The 19,578-nt window shown below is 47.9% G+C and overlaps 1 protein-coding gene across 1 annotated transcript in view; it reads left to right on the top strand.

Moving 5' to 3' along the window:
* znf536 (zinc finger protein 536) overlaps positions 1–19,578 on the top strand; it is a gene marked incomplete in the record, with an annotated part of 228,150 nt that overhangs the window by 3,051 nt on the left and 205,521 nt on the right. Inside the window, 1 exon segment of the mRNA XM_042221534.1 lies at positions 517–617.

Below are 19,578 nucleotides of genomic sequence, written 5' to 3'. Positions count from 1 at the left end.
TAAATGATTAGCGGTAATAAAAGCCGAGGGAGGTCAACAGTGATCACTGACTGTTTTAGGAGCTTTTTGAGATCAAATAGAAGAAAATACATAACATTAAACAGGTCAACAACACAAAAGCCATATTAAACGCAGACTACTTTAGACCCGGAAGTAGGATTCGTCGCGTCATCACTGAACAACCGGATATGCTTTTCTATGTTTATACTTCGTTCTGTACCTGTTTGATTTCACCCGGTCCTTATAATGGTGTGTAATCAGTCAGTTTGCGTTTAGCTTTCCTTAAATACAATGCTACTACTGCACATTCACCTAATGTATATAATATATAATGTTCTTCGTCTCTCCCCCCCTTTTGCACAAATCGAGGAGCGTATCAGGTTACAATTTCACTGTGTGTTATACTTGTATAACTATGCATGTGACGAATAAAGAACCTTGAACCTTGAAATAGAAATTCTTTAGAAATCACTGCCGACCTTCAGGCCACTTAAAAGTTTTTTTTTTCACTTCCAGCATGACAAGCAAGTAAAGCAGGCTTTATCACAGACAGCGCACCATCCCCATGATTAATCATATTCGCATATGGCAATCAACTCGAAGATGGACATCTGGAGGTAAAACAGTATTAAGTCAGAAGTTTGTCTCTTTTGAATAATGTTTTAACTTCTGTTCTGCTAACTCCTTTAGCCTTCATATATGTGTGAAAACAGTTAAGCTAACAGAAGGTGCACAATTTGACCTTTACTGAATTCAATGCCCAATGTGGAGGGTCATGTTAGGCTCGTGGGTGCACGTTGGAGAGTAAAAACCTTAGCCAGCTGCTGGAGCTGTTGGAGTGGTGCCGCTAACCGCGATGTCCAGATCAAAGTTTTGAGATTTCAGAAACCTCAGATCCTGACTGTCAGACATGTTTATCAGAGCCAGGAGACGACTCAGCATGAGCTCTGTTTGACTGATGGATGACAGTAAAAAGCAGCTGAAACACTTCCTGTGTGCACACACCTTTAGCCTCCTCCCGCCCCTTCCTAATCTGTCCCTGGGGTTTTTGTCTCTGTAACGTTAACAGTGAGCGCGCAGCCTGCTGGACGTTTAAGCTGAATTCTGCTGCCTGCTTTAGTCCTGCTGAGCGAATTTCCGTTCGGGCTTTATGTCCCTTTACTGGAACAACTGTATTTCTTTCCCACTGCTCCGAGTCACTTTCACAACTTTCATTACCTCTCTGAGGGCAGGCGGAGCGCGCCGGCGGGGGAGATGGGTGAATATCGCCTAACTATAACCCGCCGTCCCCAGAGTGTGGAGGTCAATGAGATTAACCTATAGCTCCGTTTTCCTTCATTACGCACTCCAAATTACACCCACTTACAGACAAGAGACAGAAAGAGGAAATCGTATATGGGCTGATATCTATTTAAAATCTAATCCCTTTGGGTGAATTGCTCAGCCTTTCCATTTCTCTTATGTTTCTGCCTATTGCCTCCGGGCTCCGCTGTGCCGTGGTGCGCTGCGGCACCGTTCAGGAAGGTGCTATAACCTCGCCCCTGTTCATATTAACTTTAGATTCATCTGCGCTAATATAGGAGACACTTAGGATTATAACTCCCTCTTTTCTGCTGTTATTGCTCAGTTAAACATTACACGCTCGTAGCCTATTGCTCCGCTGGCATGCGCTCGCTCGGGTTATTTACTGTTGCTTCTTTTTCTAAGTGGGAGATTATCAGCGTCCAGATTGTCTTTTGTCCTCCCCGCTGCCCCGCCGTGTTTGGTGATTTAGCAGAAACGTATTGTACTGAGTTGTAAACACTATGTGGAGGGAGGATATATGTCCTGGTTTAGTGTTTCCTGTCTGTCGCTGAGGTTTGGCTTGGAATCTGGAGAAAGAGCAATTGTTCGCCAACACGCAACCACAACAAGACGTTTTATTATAGCTGACCCGCTCTCTGTATACAGCTTCTATAGCATGACGGATGCACGGCGCTCTGATCCGGGGAGACTCCGACGTGGTGCTCTGCAGGGACGCTGCCCTAATCAGATTTCACAATTTTGTTTTTGAATGTGGCTCACTTTAAGAATAATGTTCTCCATGATGTGTCGTGCAAACACTGCTCGGACAATAAGATAAACACTGGCTATAAACACGCTCTTTGATATGCAGCTAAACCGAGCTCCGACTGGATTATCTGATCCCAAACTGCAGGTGCACGGGTCGACATTTCATATGTCACAGCCAACAGTCTGGAAAATGACAGCATATACAAAACACAGGAAAGTTGCTTGGATAGAGAGGAAGTTAAAATGTGGCAGACATTATATACAGAGGGGTGGGCGGGGGGCTGATGCCCGTTGCTCCATCCACCTTTGTTTTCAGCGGTTTCAGAGATGACTCACATGCTTCAAAGTCTTCTTTTGTGCCATGTTTACTTTATTTTTTCTTTTGATAAAATTATATTTATTGGAGCCACTCGAGCGTCCTCACAGGCTGCAGGAATCAAACTTTCCATCTCAGCGTCACGCTGCTGCTGCTGCTAGTTTTCAGCCTTTTATAGTGAATTTCATCTGAAAGCCGAGGACGATGGATTTTTGCTCTTTACTGCTGATTTTTAAAGATTCAGTCACCTCTAACCCTAACCCTAACCCTCTCGACACGTGTTCTCCCAATGACTGAGTTGGTGGCCAGGCCGCTCTGCAGAGAGTCCACGTCCTCCATCTCAGACTTCAGCTGGTCCTGTTCTGTGAGCCGGGAGGGGGCGTGGTCAGTTTAACCAGAACATGCCGCAGGCTGAGAACCTGGAGAATAATCGCTGCTGTCAACTACAATAATAAACGTCCGTGTGTCTCAGTCATTCAGGCCTTTGAAAGGTTACCTGTAACCACAGGTGTGGTAAGGGTCAGCCACAGAAACCAGGGCAGTGCCTTAGGTGGGTCTTTATCACGTTTATGGTTTGGTTTTCATGTTATCTGCTAAATTGATCAGTGATGCAGCCTCCAACTCAGGTTGTAAGTGATCACATGCAATTTATAATTTATTTAAAATTATATTTACCTATAAACCGGCACACTAGAATAAGGGGTAAAAGTAATTATACTGAAAATAAATCAAAGTACTGCATGAGTCAAGTATTTTTCATTTTCATAGTAATTCTGAGGTAAAACAAACAAATTGTCATAAGTACTCTGTACTTTACGGGACACGGACGAGTATTATGGAGTGGATTAATTCGGCCTTTTTACATCTTTACTTCATTATGCTGATGTGTGTGATGGATGCTCTGTTAGTCCTTTTATTTTCTCTGTGTGACCTCATCATGATGGAGCCAAGGAGTGCTTCCTCTTCAGGCAGGAAGAAGATCTTCAGTGTAAGATGGAGAAATATTGTTTGTTTTCCTGCAAAACTAATGATGCAGTACTTAAAATTACTTACAGATTTCATGCATTAAATATAGTTACTTATCGTACCGATCGTGGCTCCAGAGTTGGCAGTTCGTCTTGTAATTGGAAGGTCGCCGGTTCGAGCCCCGGCTCGGACAGTCTCAGTCGTTGTGTCCTCGGGCAAGACACTTCACCTACTGGTGATGGCCAGAGGGGCCGATGGCGCGATATGGCTGCCTCTCTTCTGTCAGCCTGCCCCAGGGCAGCTGTGGCTACAACCGTAGCTGCCTCCACCAGTGAGTGAATGAATAGTGGCATTGTAAAGCGCTATATAAATCCAATCCATTATTACTGACACATGACCTAAAATTAAAGTATCACTTATTGTTTCCTGTACGCACATCATCACATTGCAGGCGAGTGTGTGCTGTATTATAAAGTGTAGATGTGAACATTTCAGATGCATCACCTGCTCTGCCACTAACTCGTCCTCTGGTACAGGTTAACCATTAGAGGAGTGGATCTGGAAGTGCCTCGGAATTCTTTCAGGAGGAACAGTGCTGCGGATGTATGGAATACCTGGATAAGATGGGCAGAACTAAAAAGCTCTGTAGTCGAGTACAAAAACCAAAATCAGCCAAACAGGAATACTGTGAGAGACTAAAGAAGTCGACTGGATGAGTGAGTCTCAGATTGTGCATGGAGACAGCGATGAGCTCTTTGGCCCATCGAGACCACCTCCTCTTTACCCGTACACATCGGTACATAAGACGTGGTGTGACAGGAGTAGCTGCTCGGGCACAGAGCGCCCTCACTCACCTTTGATGCTCATTTAGTTTCTAAGCAGCCTGAAATGTGATGGAAACCTTTGAGCCCAGTGCGGAGCGTCGGGGGTTACTGCTGGGTGGATTTCAGAGGGGAAAGACGAAAAGCAGCTGAAGCCACGAGCAGAGTGTGATCTAAAACATCGGTTCATAAAACGTGCATCAGCAGTTTTACCTGAAGTGGATCCAGGGGGTAGCGGGTCCACTCTGCAGGTTACCAAGGGCCCCCGTGTTCCTGTTTTAAGGTTTTCCATAAACAAAAGGCAGCTGTGATTATAAGGACACATCGTGAGCGTGCTGCATGCCTCGGCCTAAATTGATGCTGTAGTTTTAATTATTTTACGCTCTTATCTGCGCTTCCTCTAAGCTGAAAGTTTAGGGAGCCATTATAAATTGTTCACACTGACCAAATATCTTGTCCTCCATCAGCCTCGGCTTTACTTGCAGGGATTTTTGCTCAGCTTTTGGTTAATTAAAGCATCTGGACTCTGTGCTCTTTAAAGCTGCGTCCACTTGTAGCAAGCGTCACACGGACGTGCCCCCTGCATAGTAATTATCATTAAGAGCACAGCTCAGATATGGACGGCGACAATAGGAAGCCAGCTCGGGATTATCTGAACAGCGGCGCCGCCGATGAGCACGTGCAACGTTTATCACTGAGAGATGGTGTGACCGATGGAGCGTCGTCAGGGTGGGTGTGACAGAGGAGGCAGCAACCTGGCTCGTGTAACTTCCTGGTTATGAATCGCCTCCGTGGAAAGGTCAGCGCCATGACAACCCTGTAATGGATGTCACTGACGTCCAATTAAGTTCTTTAAAAAAGGCGCCTCGGTGCGTGCTTATTAAATATAAACGGGCTGAATCAAAAGTCCAGGCCCTTCTCCTCCGACTCGGACAACCTGAAGCATTTCTTCTGTCTTAATTATTCATGCTGTGGATTTCAGGGGTGAGGGGGAGCTGAACACAAACAGGCAGACGCTCATATTTTCAGACATTTCAAACCTTTTCCCCCTCACTTTGTCTGTGCGGATAAATAGAAGCGAGCAAAGAACAACACTCCTGTGCTTTGAGAAATGCAAATATTTGTTGCCAGGTTGCTGAAGCTTTCTTCCTCAGATCTCTCTCACTGTCTCGCCCAGTCCCCCCTCCTCATACCCACACAGCTACGTTGAGCAAACCGGTGCATGCAGTCAGGTGGTGAATAGGAGGGTTTTCTCCGTGTGTTATTCGGCCCTTTGATGCACGCGTGCAGAAGCTTCCTCCGGTCCAACAGGAAAAAGTCCTCTCACTTTTTAAGCCTACCTTTGGTTGAACTTGTGCTTCTCTTTTTTTCCTCCACGTCTTGTGTATCCACTCTGAAATTATAGATGGGGATAATAATAATAATGTCATTTTGCACCGGAATCTTAGTCATTACCTGCAGTAAAGTGCTTCTAATTGATACCACCAGAGAGATAATGATTACAATGCCCTCCAGGAACATATTATTGCAATATTAACCTTTGTATATACTTTTATGCAGAAGACTGTGCCACATTAAGGGATCTCTAAATCTTACTTGTGCGGTATAATGCCATTACAAAAGAATGGATACTCGGAGGTGTGCCCTTTTCCTGATTAAGTGTGTCCAGGGGTTTGCAGCCATCTCCGGGAAATGGATGACAGGGAAGTGCAATTTCCACCATCTTCCTCTTCTCTTACAGGTTAAAGCTTTGCTCCCACCTGCACTCGAGGAATAACCTTTTCCTGCTCCCATGCTTCTCATGTGTGCGGTACGGATCGCACGTCTGAATGTCATTTGTGCGTCTGCGTTAGTGTACGCATTTCCGCGTACATGCCCGATATTTGACCATCACGCTGCACAGCTGCTGCTGCACCACACTCGGCCGGAACCCCCAGAAACAAGACGCCATCCAAACTGGCCGCTATTTTTGGACACGGCGCCGTTTTCCACCGTAATTGGCCCACGCTGAGGCCGCGGTCCTTGCTGTCGGCCGTGCCGCGGCGCTGCGTGCGTGAGCATCCGGTGATGTGTGCTTCCCCGTTAAAGGTGTGTGCAGGACAGAATGAAGAGGCAGCAGTGACTGAAACCCTGTGAGCAGAGAGAGCGAAGCACAGCTGACAGAGAGCAAATGAAAACAAATGAATTCAGGCTGCTGTGTGTGTGTGTGTGTGTGTGTGTGTGTGTGTGTGTGTGTGCGCGTGCAAGTAAGAGAGAGACTCATGACACAGTCCACAACAGCTCCTTAAGACCTGGTGACACAGGACAGGAAATTGGGATATCTGAATACTCCCCGTTGGCTTGACCTCACGTTGGCTCCCACCCACGCTCTCCTCATCTGCAGTAGCCGTCTTCAGCCTCTGGTGGGCAGCATGTGGTGCTCGGGCCTCACAGAGGGTCGCAGAGGCCTAATCATGGTGGAGCTGCTCTTAGGATTTATCCCACATGCATGCTGTGTTAGTTAACATGAAGTCAAGTTTGAAGGGTTCAGCGGGTAAGCAACAGTCATTCAGGGCTTTATTTGCTAAACAGAGGCTGGCCTTGATAGAAGAAATGACACACACACACACAGACACAAATATTTATTTATTTATTTACTTATTTTCTTATGTCAGAACTCGTAATGTAGAAATTTGATATCAGAAAAGGTGGAACAGGCGAGAAACTGTAAGCGGAGCAAAGTTAAGAGTTTGTGATGTGCTTTGATGGATTTGGATGAACAATTTTAAAACAAGAGAAATGATACGATCGTGGTTCCCAAACGTCTTTAACCCCCTAAGACCCGAACTCTTCCACAGCAGCATTTTTAATTTCTCTTTGATATTTGGTTGGGGCCCGATGAATGTAAAAACAAAGAATTACCAGATTTTATTTTAAGAAAAATAAGAGCCACATATGAGGATATTTGTTTAAAATTTTGATAGAACAGTGGCAGCATAATGTCCTCGTAAGTGGTTATCAGGCCCTAGGAGAGCAAAGTTGAGTATTTTGGTCTAAATAACCCAAAATGTGACGTCCACATATGTGGACGCCAAGGATCAAACATGTAGCACCTAATCACAGCAAAAGTCACCTCATAGTGCTTGTAAGCTAAAGACCCTACAGTAATACTGTGAAAAACCCAACAATCACATGACCCCCTATGAACGAGCTCTTGGTGAGAGTGGGGAGGAAAAACTCCCTTTTAACAGGAGAAACTTCCAGCAGAACCAGGCTCGGGGAGGCTGGTTAGCGATGCCCCCAGCGGGGGTGTAACTAAGGGAGGGTTCATGTTGTCGTGATCCAGGCCTGACTGCTGCTTGAAACAATTCATTGTATAAATGAAAATCTGAGGCCGGGAGCTCCGACTCGCCGCCGCGGTCCCAACACTTTTAAAACGACTCTCGCTACCTGTTTTAAATCACCAGGATGTGGTCGAGCTCTGTTCTAAACGATTTTTATACCCTCAGAGATTAAATGCAAGCTTTCTATTCTTCTCTCATATTATTTGTGTTTTCATGTCTTTATGTCACGTCGGGGTTTTTAGAAGTACTTCACAAATAGACGTTATTATCCCCGGGGCTGAAAATGAACGGGCTTATAACGGGCACGGTGCATGACATGTCCAGGTTGTGCACTTCCTGCCTTAAGCTGGATAATCTTAAGCCACCCTGTGACCCCGCACAGGATAACCTGGTACGGACGATGGATGGATTGCCTGCTTCAATGCAGTGCCAGTTTGTCATAGGGTTTTCTGGGGCGTCGTGACACATGTGTCCCAGAGTCAGGCTAACTTTCTGAAGAATACAGAAGAGTAAAGGGAGGAATTTGTTGTTTCCTGGATCCTGACGGCTCCTCTCTTTGTGACATCACGCTGACTGACTGAGCATCACCATACTGTGCTATTGTGCCAAACCAGTGACATGGTCAGGGGGCACAACAGCTGTATTTACTGTGTTGGTGGCGGTGCCAGTAGCGTTTGTCCAGCTCCCTGCCGTACGTCATCAGCAGCAGCTTCTTCTCTAGCTGCGCGCAGGAAAGTGTACCTGCTCCTTATTTCCAAGGCTAGGAGATGCAGAGATAAAGAGTTTGCCAGGAATTTATTTTTTGTGTTTAGTATTCATCTCATAGTTGTAACACGAGGCTCACTTGTCCTTGACTGCTTGTTACAAATAACCCACATAATTCCCACAGGCTCAGAGATAATTCACTGATAATTTAAGGCATTGGTACTGAGTTGCCTTTTCCACACACACACACACGCAGAAATCAGCACATTCCTTCTCATTGTTCTCCCGGCGCTCCTGAGCTGACACCAGTTAGCGTCTCTTTTGTTCTGGGTAACGGGAGACTGTCGCTGAAGTGTACACAGAGGTTAGTGCCACTGAGCTCTTTTGTGGTGCGGCAGCACCTTTGCTTCATCTCTGTTCACGCCTCAGACACATCATCTCTGATTTAAGGAAGAGCTGCTCAGTCAGGTGCTGCCACAGCTCAGAGACCTGCATTTCTTCTCACGCTCACACTGTTTATCAGCACCGTCACAACACGTTTAAGGCAGCATTTTTATACCGGGGCACCATAAAGAGATTAATTTTAGTGGTAGTCTTCCCACCGGGGAGTGAATGTAATCCTACAGCATTACAGAAACAGGAGATGAGAAGGAGGCGTGGAAAGGAGTCCTCCAGGACAGGATCGGGAAAGAGGAAAACGCAGGGTTTGAAAGGAAAAGAGGAAGTGAAAATATGGGCGAACACGGGCAGAAGAGTAATCACGTGTGTCCGGCGGAGGTCACCACTGGTCTGCAGGTTCTAATTATGTGCTAATAGCCACTGAGGAGGTCATTTGCAGCCATTAGCCAGTGCCTGTAGGTAGTTAACGGCCCACAGCATAACCCGGCCTCCTTAATGTTCCCTACGAGGCCGTTAGCGCTCTGTCACTAGCCAGCTAGCTGCCTCGTTACTGCGATTAGAAACCAATTGATAGGTAATAGTAAAATATGATAGCACACTATCCAGGAAATATGGACTGTGGTGGAAAGGTGAGGGGACAGGAGACGGTGAGCTGGAGAGTGTCTGGGAGCGTGAAAACATCCAGATGTGTTCGCTGTGGAGGAGCCAGCGTCAGAGTCCCTCTGACTGAGGGACCGATTGATCTGTGATTAGTTCCAGTTTGTCTCTGATTGGTTTGATTTTTCAGAAAAACACTTTTACACTGTAGGTAAGTAATCCAAGCCTGCTGTGTGTTGTCATCTTGAAGTTACTCAGTTCAGACTCGGGAGCTGGTTAAACCTCCCCCCAGCATATTTCTCTGAGGATGACGCCAAAAACACCTGCGACTCATTTTAACTGCAGCTCGTGGAGACGACCTGTAGTGGTCACCTCAGGGGTGGAGGAGGAGCAGCTCGGACTAAAGCCTAGCTTATACTCAGGGACAGCTGGAGACCCAGCGGCAGAATAACCTTGCCTGTTATACTTGTTGAAAGTCCGGTTGACACCTGTGCGCATGCTGGAGTCACAAGAAACAGGCAGGCGCGTGGACCTCCACCCGGAAAGCACGATTCCCACTTCAGGCTGAGGCGAGACGCCCTTCGGAATCTCATTTCCATCCTGGATGTCAGCTCGCGGTCACAGCAAGGATGAGAGCGCAGGTTGTCTCTCAGGTGGTAGGCCGTCCCCGCCCCGAGCCTGGTTCTGTGCGAGGTTTTTTCTTCCCGCTGTCGCCAAGTGCTCGTTCATAAGGAGGCATCTTTACTTTTCACTACAAAGCACCTTGAGGTGACCGCGGTCGGTGTTATATAAACAAAAGTAAAGTGAACTCTTCGCGGAGCGGTGCGGCGTCCACGTCTGCTCCACCCTTTGAGAACCGTGGCCTGGGAGGTGCTCTTCCTCCTTCGGCGTTCGGTGAAGCACATTCCAAAGCTGACCACATGTTTGCCAGGTTTCCCCAGTGATGAGCTCCTGTGGGAGGACAGTCTTGAATAAAACCGGGGGGGGGCCTGAAGCTTTTCACATTTGTGCGGACGGTCACAAAAAGCAAGTCGTGTCCAAACAGAACAAACAGATCACATTTCCTCTCCGTCTCCTCGCTGAGAGCGAGCTGGTACGCTCGGGGAGGTGGGGGGGGGTCCCTGCTGTGACTTGAGTGTAATGGCCACACACAAGAGGCCCAAACTGGGGCTGTGATACGTGAACACATAGAAATCAAATCAGTATCAAAACAAGGATATTCTAGACCTACTATGTGGAACATTGTGCTTAATCAATTAGAGTCAGATGGTTTCATTTAAATATATTTTATTTTTGCTCCGGGCAGACATTGATTCATATGATTTAAATTAAAATCACACTGCTTATCGGTCAAAGGCAGTATACTTCCTGCCGCTCCGCATTCATCAAGCCCAGACAAGTTTGATCTTGGGTATACGCCGTATCCGGGCAAATAAAGAAGTATAGCTCTCCCCGAAGAATCGCACATTTGTCTGTGATGAAACCTCAGGCCGGCCTCTAAATATTTGCCCGTGCTGTATTTGTGCGAGCGTTTCATTAACGATCAGAGCTGACAAACACGCACACTCGTTGACCCCAGTCATCGGGGGAGCGCCCGGGACGGTAGTGTGTGTGTTCGGTGTGTATTTGTTGAAAATGTAAATGCCTCACATGAGGAATTGATGTCAGCGGCGGAGGAGACGGACTGCAGTGGAAATGGATCTGGAGCGGTAAACATTTTCCATAGCGGCGCTCCTGGCTGTTATTTAAGGCCCTGTCAGAACTTGAAAGTGTAATTGATACAAATTCTAAAGTTTAATTTTTAAAGTTTACAGTCAGGGAGGGTTCAGGGCTTCAGATTGTTTAAAATTGCACTCACTCCCTTTTCATTATAGCAGGATAGTCTGAAAACATTTGTTCATCAAAGGCCTGCTACAAATTAGACTTTGAGAAACTCAATTTGAAGTAAAGAAAAGCATTTCTTTTCCTCCGGGGGAAGCCAGAGTCTTGGCTGTGTTTGCATTTAAATCTAAACTGGGCACAATATGTGGCTTTGGAGATGCATGCAGTCATCACAGCGACACACACACAGACAGAGACATGTTTCCCTCAGCGGCAGAAAACCTTGCTGTCATATTGCACCCATGCTCTTACACTGTTGTATCTGCTCCCAGATGAAATTAGCACGAGGCCTCTGGAGATGCTGACGAACAGGAGGCCATGTGGTAAATCTGGGCTCGGTGCGGGGCGGGCAGACACAGAGAGGCAGATCGAGATGGCCGGAGCGGTGGAATAACATCTTAATCTATCTGAGAGGCGAACAGTGGCCGGTCTGTTTTTGGAGCACGCTGTCTTGGACGACTCCCAAGCAGAGGGGCAGGGAGCGGAGCCATCTTCAGCTGCTAGTCACTAACATGGCAGTAATAAGGCAGCGATGACCCTCCCAGGACTGCCGGCCAACACTCCCTCTGCCTCCTCTCCCTTCAGCACAAACGCACACACACAGAAAGGCAGCCTGTTCAACCAAGCCCTGAATACAGGACGCCTCCAAACTCTGTCCTCCCGGCTCCTTTACCGGCTCGCGGTCATTTTGAAAGGAGCCGTTAGCGATGCCGAGAGGTCGTTTGAACGTGGCTGAGCCGGGTTGAAAACGCACCTGACACCTGTCGGAGCCTGAAGTGTCGTCTGCTCTGACCTCACACTAGTAATATTATTTTCTGAAACTAAAAGTAGATTTTGCGGCAATTTGTCACATACGCATGGCTTCTCCTCTCTAACTTTGAAATAATCCAGATGTAATTTGATCAGAGGCTTTTTATTTTTATTATTTAGCATCGTCAAACTCACACCTTGAATAAATTCAAATAAGATAAAGGGAGTGAAACTTTCTTTTTTAAATTTACTGTTAAATTCATCACGTTTGTGTGTCCTGGGTTGGTTAAAAGACTTGGTGTTTAAAGTTTATAAAGGTTTGTAAATGGTTAAAACCATCAGAGGGACACACCAGACCCTGAGCAAAACCTGGTTACAGTGAAAATACGATTAACGTAAAAACATCCACCTTTTGCAGATTCTTGTTTTGGGGCTTGCTTTGCTTTGACAGCGTCGTGGGTGGATTGTCCTGCGTGTGGTTTCGAGCATCCATGAACACCGGATGGCTTTTAGAGCTGAAAGTGCTGATTGTCAGACTGCCGACCCCACTGTGGACGTCTGGTTTTTGCCTTTGCGTGTCTTTTCTTTGCTAGCAGGAAAAAAAGAGATGAGAGTAAACACGTTGCATGTATATCACGGGACTGATGATAAGGACACCGGCAGCTTTGATGAAATGTTGTTATTTTGTGCTTCTGGGATGTAAACAGCTGGCTGATGAGGGCGTGCCGCAGGGCTCCATCCTGGGACCACTCTTTCATTTAAAATACAGAGAGTTTTGGTGGTAGTGACGTTGACTATAATCAGCTTTTAAACCCTCTGCAGTTTGTTCTGTATGCTAATAAAAGTAAAGTAATTAACACCACTGAATCTCTCACACTGAATCGGTACCTCAGTACAAATCCTTGGGCTGTTATTTAATATCTGACCCTCTTTTATGTCTCACATTAAGAAACACCTTCAGAGAAAATTCAAGTTCAAGCTGGATTTTTCTTTTGTTTGAGGTCAGAGACGTCCTGCTTTCACTCTCTGTCAGTGTTGGATTATTGTGATATTTATGCATTTGCTGCACACTGTCTATTGTGGACGACTGAGAGTCATCACCAGCACTGAAGCTTGTACTCACCCTGCCAGATTATATACCGCAGCTAAATCAGTGATTTGATCTGCTTTGTCCTTCCACACTGTGATATTCTTATTTACAGAGATATTCTGGGTCTCACTAACTGACCTACATCCAACAGAAAACTGTCCCAGCACTGTTTCTTATTTCCAGCTGTCCCTGGATCTATTTCTGATTTTATTGACTAGTTTTTTATTATTATTATGTAAATTTGTCGCTCCAAAAAAATCAACAAAATCTTAGTTCTTCACCTTACATGACGTTTAGGTGGTTTTCAGTCATCATGTGAGACAGTCCGACATTCCTGTCATCACAGTGTAAATGTTTCCTAATTTCGGATGCTTTTGTATTTTCCTCCTTAGCTAATGTAGATTTTTGTTCGTGTGTTTATCATGTTTTGCTCTAATTATTATTATTATTATTTTTATTTTTTAACCTCTGGAGTTTTATTAAATTTAAGATAAAAAATATAATTAATAAAATACTTTTGTTTGCCATTTTTATTAGATAAACTGATTAAATAATGGGAAATATTTAAAATTCGTCTGACTAATTTATATTAAAACCATCGTAGTGATTTTCGGTTTAATTGTCCGGCGTGCACAGGCCAGCGTGTCGGTGTGTGTCGCACACGTGCACGCGCTGACAGTCCACCTGCACGCGTGTTTCTCGCGCTTCCACGTCGCCGTGCATCGCGTAGAACAACACGAGTTTTGCGCATTGTTGTAAATTTGCATGCTCAAGTCCATATGGCCACTTCCTTTGGACCTGCTTTCCCAGCGCCGAAGGATTGTCAGGCCTGTCAGCCGATAAAGAATCACTTGACTTGCTATAACAAGTTCAAAAGGAGCTGATGACGCGCTGTTGATCCATGGAGAATCGGTAAAAGAAACACCCCTACTGCTCGCTGCTATCACTCCCATAGAGATAGCCCTGTTATTGATGGGGAATGCTTATGCTAATTTCTTGGGGGGAGGAGGAGGAAAAGTTTTTTATTATTATGTTGGAAAATGCTCAAGAAAAACGAAGAAAAGAAAGTGAATTCCGTGGGAGCATTTAGGAGCAGCATGGGAATCAGATTTTCATAGCGCATAATGAGGCAGCGAGCTGGTCCACTAATGTGTCACAGAGCTGCAAATATCTTTTAAAAGCAGGCTGCTGGCGGCCAGGGGCTGGCACGGGATGTTACAGCCTCTCTCGTTTGCCCCGTGGTTGGGATGAAAGCTGCTCGCCGCAGCTGCGTGTAGATTTCACGCGGTGAAAGTTGTCTGCGTGGAATTCAGAGAAGACGTAGAGGTGTTTGACTCCTGCGCGCTGTCACACTGACCGCTTCCATGTTCCTCGGCGTGACACAAGCAGCACGCAGAGGGGAGAAGATCACGAGAGCAGTGGCTGGGAGCTGGGAGGGGGGCTCTTCTGAATATGACCCCCAGATACCCCGCTGTGGGCCCACGTCCGGTTCCGCGGACATCTGATAGCATCTCAGGCGCTGACATTAATGCCGCTCTCGGTTCGACATTTTGAATAATCGAGGCTGTCTGCCGTCATCCCGCCACTAGCTGTCAGCAGCACCGCCTGCCTGTCTGTCTGTCCGTCCGTCTTATCGTGCTCTTACATTGTAGAAAACAAGCTGTCCGTACAAGAGAGCACTTGATACTTTTTTATTATTACCAAACCGTTCCCATAATTACCCCATAATCATTATATAATCCTTTAACAAAGCCTCCATTGAAGCCCTGTCTTTTGTCAAGGCTGGGACACTGAATCTATAATTGCATTATTCAGTCTCTTCCACCCCCCTATAGAAGCATAATATATCCAAAGCACCGCGCACAGGCAGCCTGTAGTTGCAGTCGAGCCAGTGCGCGACGTCTTTCTGTCATGTGTCCTTTTTTTTCTTTACGCATCGCGTAAAAAAAAGTTGTGCCAACTCGAAGTTGAGGTCTCCTGTTGGAAATCTCCCCTCCTCAAAGAAAACTCTTTTTTTCTTTTTTCACTCCGGGCAGGGATCGCTTCCACGGAGCCGTGCGTGGAGAGCCATCCGTTGCAGTCGCGTTATCGATCTGTCATATTCTCTAATAATTCTCTTCTCTCGCGCGTTCAGGCACAAATAATAAAGCGTTAAAACATCGGCGCGAGTCCCCGAGGAGCGGCTTTGCGTGTGTGCGCGGGGATTGGCAGCACAACGAGGCTTATTTACATTAAATACGCCACAAGGTTACAGCGCAGATAGATGAGCGTCATTTTTAGCACTCGTTACTCGTGTTAAGCGGCGCTCAGGACGCAGAGCAGGAAACACTCGTTTATCCCGGACTTTCTGCGGCGAGGAGCGGAGGAGAGGACCGCGCGGCTCACCCAAGGTAAGCGATCCGACTTTTGGGAGCGGGGAGTGGGGACCCGCCGGGCTCGGTGCCGGAGAGCAGCCCGGGATTCAAACGTGTTTGTGGGACTTGAAGGTCAGAAACTCTCGGAGGTGGGCGCGAGGCGCTCTTCCTCCTGCCGGGGGAGAGGCGCCGAGGAGCGGATTATGGGCGCGATCACCGCCGGGCTCGGCAGCTGCGACGCCGGAGCGGAGCGGCTCTTTACCGCGACGCTCACCGGGCGGGGAGGAGGGGGGCGGCCGGGCTGCTGGCCGGCGGCTCGGGGCGGCAGGACCGGCTCATACCGGCGCATCTGACGGGAAAGTGTCCGCAGGGAGGACCGAGCAGAACTCGTCAGAGGTGAGAGGAGCCGGGCTGGGCCGAGTCACCCCCCCGCACCCCCATGCTTAGAAAAATCACAGCAATTATCGGAGCACCAGCACAGACTCTAACCCGCGGCGGGTTTCTGCTCCTGAGCCCCGCGTGTGCGTAAAGTGCGCGCGGCGGCGGAACCCGCAACTTTGCTCCGGCTCCGAGGCTGGGGGGAGTGGGGGGGGTGCAAAGTTCCGGAGACCTGCCATTTTGTGCCGAGGTCGGCTTTGACCGACGGGGCACGTGCGTGATTGCGCACGGTCGCGCGCTGACACGGACATTTTTGGGAGCCGCTGTCACTGCGGTGTGTGTGTGTTTGGGGGGGGGCTGGGGGGTAGTTACACACAGCTTCTCCTTTAAAAATCATCAGTTTTTAGGATACCTGTTGGGGGGGGTTCTCAGAGGTCCAGTTGACCCCTGGGCGTTTTGACAGGGCTGTGCACCCCGCTGTCTGAAAATAGTCCCTGTTCTCTGACCTTTGCTGAAGTTGACGCAGAAACAGAAAGTTGCTTCTTCCTCGGATCGATTTAGAAGAGCTGAGATGCTGTCATTGTGTGAGGTACCTCAGGGCGGATATTATGACTGAACCCTCTGGGCGTAAACCCCTTTTGTCAGCTCCTCTCTGTCCCTCGCAAACATCACACGGACGAGTGTGTTTGGCCGTGCAGCTCCACATGTTGTCATTCTTTCTGCGTGAAATATTTGGGAAGACTCTGAGAAAAGGCCTCGCTCTGCAGGTCGGCCTGTCGGAGGAATTCCTGTGTGTGTCAGGCCTCGGTGGACTGTCAGTAATTTCTTTCATGTTCGTTTAGCTTTATAAAATAAAAATCATACAGGTTTCAGCCTCACATACCACTTGCTGATTAATTATCCAATTAATTCAAAGTGTTGTTGTCATTAAAAATAAGAATTCTCATGAAATATGCAAACATTATTTATCTTCACTTCACGGCAAATCACAGAGATTAATTCCTGTTTATGGGTGAGATGTTTAGTGTGAGATTTATTAAAGCAGAAACACACACACAGATCTGACATTTTCCTGTGCTGCAACTTTCTGACCGATCGAGCTCGAAATGTGTCGTCGCCGGCCTCGCGTTAGTCGCTTCCCACCTGTGTCCATGTCAGCGTTGCGGAGGGGGGCCACGGGCCGTGACCGACAGCGGCGATACGCATCTCTCAGCCGCAAACGAGTGAGAAGGAAGTGATGAGACAGACGCAGGGGGAGAGGCAGAGAGGGGGAGCACGGCAAAGGATGGGATCCAATCCGTCCTCTCAGCTGCCTGTCAGTCAGTCGGTCCTGCGGCTGAGGAGACCCACTAGACAGCAGCCGCTGTTGTCAGGCCGACACTCGCCAAATTATTTGACGTGCACACAATCGGACTTGTGGGAAAGCAAAGAAAAAAACACACACAGTGAAAATCAGAGACACCCGAGCGCCATGACAGGAACACACAAAACCACATGCATTACATAACGCAGCAGTCCTCAGGACGTCTGCGCAGGCGGTCGGACAGACTCGAGCGAGCCGCAGCTCCCAGCAGCCGCCTGCCTCGGGTAATTATGGGAGAGGGCTCCGGTGGTGGGCAGGTGGGATGGGGCCAGGTGCCGTCAGCAGCCACACGTTAATTCATATGTGTAGCCCGCCCCCCAGACACCCCGCCACCCTGTTCCAGTGTGGTACCTGCAGGGCAAGGCTGAGATGCTGACATCGTCCTCACTCTACTAACAAGGAGCGTGTGTGTGTGAGTGTGTGTATGTGTGTGTGAGTGTGAGTGTGTGTGTGTGTGTGTGAGTGTGTGTGTGTGTGTGTGTGTGTGTGTGTGTGTGTGTGTGTGTGTGTGTGTGTGAGTGTGTGTGTGTGTGTGTGAGTGTCTGAAACACAGGCCGTGTCGAGCTTCCGTGACCTTGATTTTCAGAGTTCAAGCTAGAGAAGAAGAAGATGTTGTTGATGCTGATCTGACACACACACACACTCACACACTCACACACACACACACTCACACAATCAAATCTGGGATGTGAGCGACAGAAATGTTTTTTTCTTGTTTTTTTTTGTGAAATGAATTTTTCACTCAAACTTTTATCGGGAGCAGGAATTCTGAGTTTTCCCCCCGTGAGAAAAATTGGAGGATGTAGGAGGCGTTTGACCTGTTTCTCATAATTTAGCATTTTTTAGGATCTCATTGTGTTGATGGAATTTGTAAATAAGTAAACCTTTGAAACTGCGATGATTCCACGTATTTTAATGTAAAGCACATATTTGTCTGTGTGCATGGGGGGGGGGGGGGGGGGGATAAAAAGCAGCTCTGCGTCTTCTCTGTAAATTAACGGCAGTTTGAAAAATGAGCAGGAAATAAATTTGCTCTGAAATGTGAGTGAAGGATCGGTGTGCAGCTTTCCCGTGTTTGCCCCGAGAGCTCGATAAGAGTCGGGAGGTTGAGAGCTGGAGGAGCAGCGGTGCGGGGGTGGGTTAGAGGGGGGTAATCATGGCCGTCAGTTTGATCTAAGAATAAAGAGTGTGGGGCAGATGAGGCGCTGACAGACAGGCTCGACTCAGTCCTCTCATGCCGGGGTGCCATCGCAAGGAGCGTCTGCCTGTCTGGGCGGCCGAGGGGTGGGGTGGGGGGTGGGGGTGTTTTTGTACTTCAGATTTGGAGACCCGCCTGCTCGCAGGTCGCTCAGAGCCCAGGTGCTGCTGCGGCCTCGTCCTCCATCAGCAGCAGGAATGTGGTGAAAAACTGGAACGCGTAGCCGTGAGATTCCTCTTTGTTTGCCGCGGCTCCCCGCTGAGCCCCCCACCCCCCGCCCCCGGCGTTATTAGGGTTTTACAGAGTTTGGCTCCACTTTGGTATTATTTCTTTCTCCCTCAAAGTTCGTTAGCACTTTGGATTTAAGAATGCGGCGCGCGACGCCGGGGCTGTTTTCCCGTTTGATGTGTCGAACGGCACTGTGTTTTCAGCCGTGTCATTTCCACAGACAACAGCTTAACACAAACCGGCACGCACGCATCAATCACAGGTCCTGAAGCAGAGAATTGTTCCTGCTTAGCATTCAGCCGCGCTCGGCTAAGACGGTGGTAAATACCTCCACGAGATGGAAGGTTAGACCCACTTCACACACCGGCTCTGACTGCGAGGCGCATGTCATGTCTGCTCTTTAGCTGCTGTGCGTCGTGGATGTGACCTCTGTAAACTTCCAGACCTCGGCTAATGAGCACGCCAAAGTAGCACAAGATGGAGGGAGAGAGAGAAGGAGGGAGTGAGGACTCCTGCACCTTTAATTATGATCAAGAGGTTTTCACCAAAGGACGGAGGCGTTCCAGTTCTGTTGCACTCGTAAATCTGGCCCCGGATGCCGTATATTGTGTCGAACGATTACTGTACACCATTATGGTGCATATTCGACTGCCTCTCCAGCACCTGATTTGCATAATTGGATCTTTAATGAAACTTGCCTTGTGGAACAAAAAATACAAAAAGAAAGATGAAAAAAAGTATGTGCGTGTGGGGTGGGGGGTACACACACAAACCAGCCCCCCCCCAATGTTTGTGGTGAAATAAAGAGTTTTCAGGAGGTGATGAACAGGAGGAAGAGGCAGCGAGTGACCGTCTGCGTCCCGGGCACTCGCACATCAGCGGCACGGCTACAAATCGGATGAGAAGTGGCTGTGAAAGCTGCACATTCCCAGCCAGGTCTCGCGGGTTAAGACTACAATAGCGGGATATTCTGTGGCCCGGGGGGGATTTCAGCTCCTCTGCTGTCGACACTCGTTGCACCAACTTGTTACTCAGGGAAGATGGCTCTTTTGTAGGAGAGCCGATTCCACGCTCGCCTGCTGGAATTCCTCTGTTGCAAATATTTTGACAAAGACTAATCAGCAGCCGTTGTTTTTTTATTCTCCTTTTTTTTGGGG

The sequence above is a fragment of the Haplochromis burtoni genome, unplaced genomic scaffold (genome assembly GCF_018398535.1).
Source record: "Haplochromis burtoni strain Fernald_Lab_line unplaced genomic scaffold, NCSU_Asbu1 Contig_69, whole genome shotgun sequence".
Taxonomy (NCBI): domain Eukaryota; kingdom Metazoa; phylum Chordata; class Actinopteri; order Cichliformes; family Cichlidae; genus Haplochromis; species Haplochromis burtoni.
The sequence above is the reverse complement of the archived record's forward strand: the minus strand, read 5'-3'. Positions and strand labels throughout refer to the sequence as shown.